This window comes from Onychostoma macrolepis, chromosome 13 (genome assembly GCF_012432095.1).
Source record: "Onychostoma macrolepis isolate SWU-2019 chromosome 13, ASM1243209v1, whole genome shotgun sequence".
Taxonomy (NCBI): Eukaryota; Metazoa; Chordata; class Actinopteri; order Cypriniformes; family Cyprinidae; genus Onychostoma; species Onychostoma macrolepis.
The window spans coordinates 25,431,995-25,438,548 of record NC_081167.1 but is presented as its reverse complement, the minus strand read 5'-3'; the positions used below and the strand labels follow the sequence as shown (position 1 = coordinate 25,438,548).

General features: G+C 36.5%; 1 long non-coding RNA gene across 1 annotated transcript; it reads left to right on the top strand.

Annotated features, from left to right (window-relative positions):
* The first annotated feature begins 388 nt into the window (after positions 1-388).
* Positions 389-6,084, top strand: LOC131551695 (uncharacterized). Its single transcript, XR_009273813.1, has 3 exons — positions 389-461; positions 5,610-5,729; positions 5,812-6,084. It is a non-coding gene; the product is annotated as an uncharacterized LOC131551695 (long non-coding RNA).
* The last annotated feature ends 470 nt before the right edge of the window (positions 6,085-6,554 follow it).

The following is a 6,554-nucleotide window of genomic DNA, read 5'->3' as shown; positions in this document are numbered from 1 at the left end:
CTCCACCAGTGTTGTATTAATTTTCCCAAAACAAATGTTTTTTTTGTTTTTTGTTTTTTTCATTGCAAGCAGTAGAGCCGACCATACACTGATTCCCAAACATATGTGGGGTTTCTTTCAGCTTAAATTGCTTACCGATTTATCCCTGCTGTGTTCAGGATCCCTTCATTTTCTGTGATCCAAACCACCATTTCTCTTACTCACTCACTTACGCTACAAACAATTAACCCTTCAAAAAAGCCATAATTTACTGAGACCCAGTAAGTATCAAAAATGTTAACAAGATATCCATTTTATAGCTTTGTTCAAACCTCGTTATGGTTTGATTTCCATTCAGACCGTCTCTGTTTAAAACATTTTCCAGCGCTGACTCACTGTTACTGCGCAACTTTGATGTGATGTTTTGCAGTGAACGAACGTCCTCCTTCAGATATGATGTCTAAGCATATATTTGTCAGAGGGTAAGTGGTTTGCACTTTGTTAACCAGTGTTGGCCAATAATGTATGTTGTGTGGGATAAACTTGTTTTTCTCTGAGTGAACGTTTAATTGCAGTGGAGGAAGCCCACACAGTGAGAGCGGCAGATATAACTGCTGCGTTTACACAAACCTGCCATTTTAATGCGATGTGAGTTTGCTGCTCTATTACACATCATTGATTTGATGTTTCTGGAGCTTGTCGAGTCAAAACAGAGAATCAGAAGGCAACTAAAATGACATGTGATTTCACACTCCGTTATTTCCATATGTTTTTATACATGTAAACGAATGTTAATATGCACAAGAGCTTTTAGTAGACATAGATGTAGTAGTTTAAGTGTGGTGTGTGTGTGGGTTTTTGTTTGTGCTGTGAGGTAATGAACAGATGAATAATGAAACAGTCCACCTGCTGCTGTTTACTGACGGTTGAGTCGTCGACGTGTTTAATTAGTCTCAAGTGGATGATGATTATTGTGAACAGTGTAATGACATGCTAAATATGACAAACATTAAAAACCCTCATTAGTTGAGGGAGAAGAACAGTGATGACTGCGGCCTGTCATTCCGTTCTTTCATTTGCATACATTTAAATAGCATACAATCATATTTATGGCTTAAAACAATGGATAACGTCATCTTGTGCTGCCCACTTCATTTAGCAAACTGCACCGTTTTTTTTTTTTTCGTTTTTTTTTTTTTTTGTCACGTAACCTTATATTTAGAAAGTGCCCATCAAATGCTGCTGTCTGTGATTGAGGGATGTTTTTTGCATGTCAATTACAATTTATACATACCAGAAATAGATGTATCCAGGTCTAAAAATACATATACTATATTCTACATTTTGGTGATTTTACAGTGCGACCAATGTAAGACCCCCCCACCCAAGGAAAAAAAACATGTAAATTATTTGTCAGTGAATGGAAAGTTTAGCAATTAATCATATTCCTTTTCATTTTTGTTAATACCTGTATCTGATCTTAACATCTTAAAGAGAATAAGATATGTATATAAAGGTATATATATATATATATATATATATATATATATACCTTTTCATCCCTAATGGTTCCTTAAAATCAGGTCTTAAAGTTATTAGTAGCTTTGTCTCTTTGTCCCATTAAAACCAGAAGCTGAGATGGTCAGGAGATACAAAACTCCTAAACCCAACAGCAGGTTAAAGCAGACCTAGAGCTGTATAGATCATGTGCTGCCTCTCTTCAGCCACTAGAGGGTGGAAAGGGCCTTCAGTGCCGATGGGCAATGTTTACCAAACATTATTTACTACCATGAATGGCAAAATTACAGTATAGTGTAATAGTATACTACAGTGTAGTGTGTGTGTGTGTGTGTGTGTGTGTGTATTTGCGCGGTTTTGTGACAAATGAGGATATAAATTTGTATAATGACAAGGGTATGACAGGTATTACAAGGAGAAGGTGACTTTTCAGGACATTACCCCGTGTCCACACTTTTCAAAACGCTTATAAATCACACAGAATGGAGTGTATTGAAAATCTGAAATAGCACAAAGTTTCCTGTAAGGGGTAGGTTTAGATGTAGGGCAATAGCACATACCGTTTGTACAGTATAAAAACCATTACGCCTGTGGGATGTCCCCACTTTTCACACACTCAACGTGTGTGTGTGTGTGTGTAAAGATTAGGAATTGTAGAACCCAGATACACTTTGGATAAATGTATCTCAAACTGCTTTGGGAAATAATGGGAAAATAAAGACGTGCACATACATAAACATACAATTTTATCAGCATGTGTGCTCTGCCTGAATTATGGAATTTACAAACTGGATTGCAAAGTGTGCTTGTATCATCATAGATGATCAACTTAATAGTCTTTTAAAGTTAGTTATTTCTTAGAGGATGCTGTGAAGCTGTAGAGGAGACGCTTGTGAGATTACTGGAGTCTTGGGAGAAAAATACAGTATACCAGGTAGGAGATTGCATGGAAAAAATTTTTAATGTACACTACCGCTCAAAGGTTGTGGGTTGGTAAGAGTTTTTTTGAAAGAAGTGTCCTATTCTCACCGAGTCTGCATTCATTTGATCAAAAAGTAAACAATAACATTGTGACACATTATTGCAATTTATAATAACTGTTTACTGTTGTGATATATATTAAAATGTAATTTATTCCAGTGATGCAGGGCTGAATTTTCAGCAGTCATTACTCCAGTCTTCAGTGTCACATGATCCTTCAGAAATCATTCTAATATGCTGATTTGCTGCTGAAAACATTTCTAATTATAATCAGTGCTGAAAACGGTTGGGCTGTTAATCTATTTTTTCAGGATTCTTTGCAAAAATGCCACTTTTGGTCAACATAATGTGTCATTGCTAAATAAAATATTAATTTCTTAAAAAAAATAATAAAAAAGAACTGACACCAAACTTTTGAATGGTAGTGTAGATTCAATTCAAACAGATCTTATCTCATTCTCATTTTCTTTCCTTGTAGAATATGAACACCAGGAGTGCTTGATTGGATTTTATATCTTGATTTTTATATATATTGTGAACTAGTAAAATCCTATTATACTCTTATTTTAGTTTGTTTCTCGCAATGAATAGCCTTGGTAGCTAGAATGGTGCTAAATTCTAAGCAAACAAACAATATATCTGAAGTGTTAGGGCTGTCTGTCAGTAGGTCTACAAATTTGTGATTAATCTCATGATTTTTGCCAGTTTCTTTTTAAGCAAAGAAAAGGTTGTCAAGTGTAAATTGTCAGTTTGTGTAGATAAATTCCATAAATTAAAAAAATTCCATCACACAAAAATACAAATGACTTGACCGTTTTTAAATGTCCCATGTGTATTTGATTTATAAATAAATGAGAAGTACAGTATCTCTATGATTGCCCTCAAAACTGTCACCAGGGAGGCTGCTTAATGAGTTTGTTTTTCTCCCACAGTACTGATATCATAATAAAGGTCATTATCATAATATTAATGTAAATTTTAAAGGATATCCTGTATAATGAGCTTGTTGTTGATGAGGGAGTACTTGAGCACTATTTATGGGTCTGTGGAGGTACTTGAGACATAAAAGGATGGAAAGCACCAGAAGTCTTCCTGCTCTCTGTCTGTTTGGTTAGATTGTGTCCAGTGATTCATGTACAGGATGTGTGTGCTGTAAGTATGTGTGATAATTATTACACAGCTGCCATCCACATGATACAATGACAGAATGCCTTCATTTCAGACTCTTATCCTGTCAGCATCTCTCTCTCTCTCTCTCTCTGCTAATATCTCTCAGAGGTTCGTGACCCTGTGAGTCTTTTCAACATGGCTGCACGCTCCTCCGTCTGTCTCTGTGCACGCGGCTGTCTGTCTCTCCCTGCCGTGTTCCGGCTCAGAACCATGTGGGTCATGTCTGGGTGTGGGACGAGTGTCGCGGCATCCCACACAGCAGTGTTTTTTCATCCAAAGTGTTGTCTCCGATAGCTGGAATTCCTCAGTGATGCTGGAATGTTTTTTCTTGGTGTCTTACGGTCGTATCTTCCTTTTGAACTTGCAAAGTGACTCTGTTGTGTTGTCACACTCCGTAAATCAACACGACAGCTTTTGCTAACAATCCTCAAGCCCAGTGGTCGCAATCTTAAACAATGGTCACAAGTCATTTATTTTTACATCTAACATATTTCAGATACAGTTTTATTGTAGTATTATTTTTATACTATTATAGTATTTATCAGTATTTTGAATTAGCTTTTATTTTTAGATTTCAAGTTTTCCTTTTTAGGTTAAACGGATAGTTCTCCCAAAAATGAAAATTCTGTCATTAATTACTTACCCTCATGTTGTTCCAAACCCATAAGACCTCTGTTCATCTTCGCAACACAAATTAAGATCTTTTTGATGCATCCCATGAGCTCTCTGACCCTCCCATAGACGGCAAGGGTCCTCACACGATCAAGGTCCAGAAACTTAGCAAGGACATCGGTTAAATAATCCATGTGACATCAGGAATTTAACCGTAATTTTACAAAGCTACAATAATACTTTTTGTGTGCAAAAGAAAACAAAAATAACGACTTTATTCATTTCTCTCCTCCTGGCACCATTTTGGAGAGCATCCACTGAATGTAAACATCATATGCTATTCTGTGTCAGCTGCGTCACGCGGATATGTTTGTTTACGTTCAGATCAAAGTGCAAACAACATAGACAACGTATATGGGAGGTTCAGAGAGCACACGGGATGCATCAAAAATATCTTAATTTGTGTTCTGAAGATGAACGGAGGTCTATGGGTTTGGAACAACATGAGGGTGAGTAATTAATGACACAATTTTCATTTTTGGGTGAACTATCCCTTTAATTACTCACCTTCATGCCGTTCCAAACCCGTGAGACCTTCGTTCATCTTCAGAACACAATTTAAGATATTTTTGATGAAATCCGAGAGCTTTCTGACCCTGCATAGACAGCAACGCAACTGATACGTTCAAGACCCAGAAAGGTAGTAAGGACATTGTTAAAATAGTCCATGTGACATCAGTGGTTCAACTCTAATTTTATGAAGCTCCGAGAATATTTTGTGTGCACAAAGAAACAAAAACAACGACTTTATTCAACAATTTCTTCTCTTCCGTGTCAGTCTTTGACGTGTGTTCACGAGAGTACCACGGCACATGTGTGTGATGCTGCTGATGCAGGAGCTGGCATTGAAAGGTTGAAAAGTATAAAAAGGATTGGTGACATAATCCAAAAAGGAAGATTGTTTTAGAGCAGGTTATTAGTTTTAAATTAAAGGTTACATAGACTGGTAAGCTTCAGTTTACAGAAGTATGCAAAAAAAAAGATTTATTTTTCTGTATCTATTACCGAGAGTACGTTGTATTGGACCATGAAAAATCATATCATTGGCATCTCCTATATGTAGTGAGATAATCCCACACTAAAAAAAAAAAGTTGAGTAAACTTTAAATTTTAAGGCAACCAGCTTCAGCAGATTTTTGAGTTTTCTAAACTTATTTTTTAGGAAATGTTTGAGTTTTTAAAAATCTCAAAAATCTGCTGAAGCTGGTTGCCTTAAAATTTTAAGTTTGCTCAACTTGTTTTTGTTTTTTTACAGTGCATTGACTAACTTAAAATCTTGAAATTTATAGGAATGAATAGATGTACCAACAGCCTTCAAATGCTACTTGCAGGATGGCACATTTATCACCAAGTCTGGTCTGTGGAGATGATTGTATCTACTGAAGAACTGACCTCTGACTAAAATACTGGTAAGAATAGCTCACTACAACACATATAACTGCTTTTGATTACCAGCGTCATCGGGTTTTCCTCTCTTGTTCCTTGTTGTAGGTGAGATACAGCCTAAGAAAACCACTGGACGTGTGAAAAAACTCAAACAAGAATTAGAAGTACTGTATATGAATCCAAAAAACATCCAAGTCCAACAACCATGACATCACTACTACTATTATGGGAGGGGCTTAATCTCAGTGATCAATTCTTAAAGGGGTATCACAGATGGTTAAAATTTCATGACAAAATATGTGAAACATACTTGGATAAGTGATGGTTATCGCTGTTTGGTCAGGCAGATCTAGGGCCATTTTTGTCTCTGTTCATTCACAAGAGCATTACTTCTCAATTGTTAATAAATGGAAAATGATTTGTTTTTTCAGTCCACCGTAATGGGCTATTCTACCATGAGAGTGCTGCAGTTACAGTTTTCTTACCAGATTTTCATGGAAGCTTTCAAAAACTGAACCCATGCCCACTAATTAATTGGATCATTATTAAATGGTTACTTATTTATGATGCAATGACTAGGGCTATTTTCCATGCTGACACTTTCCACAACTTGCAGAGCGAGCGGCTGAGAAGGAAAGATCTGGTTTTGATTATTTAAATGGGGCCGCTAAATCTCCACGCAGTGTGAGGCCAATTTGTGGTGGGTGAAAAGTGGAGCCTTTTTTTTATGGAGTTGTAGACTCGACAGGTCCTATTATCACTCATACAGAGAAAGGGGTGGTCTTGTGGGATACTGTTTGGCTTTTTTTGTTTGTTTGTGCTCTTTAAACTATATTTTCATGAAAAAA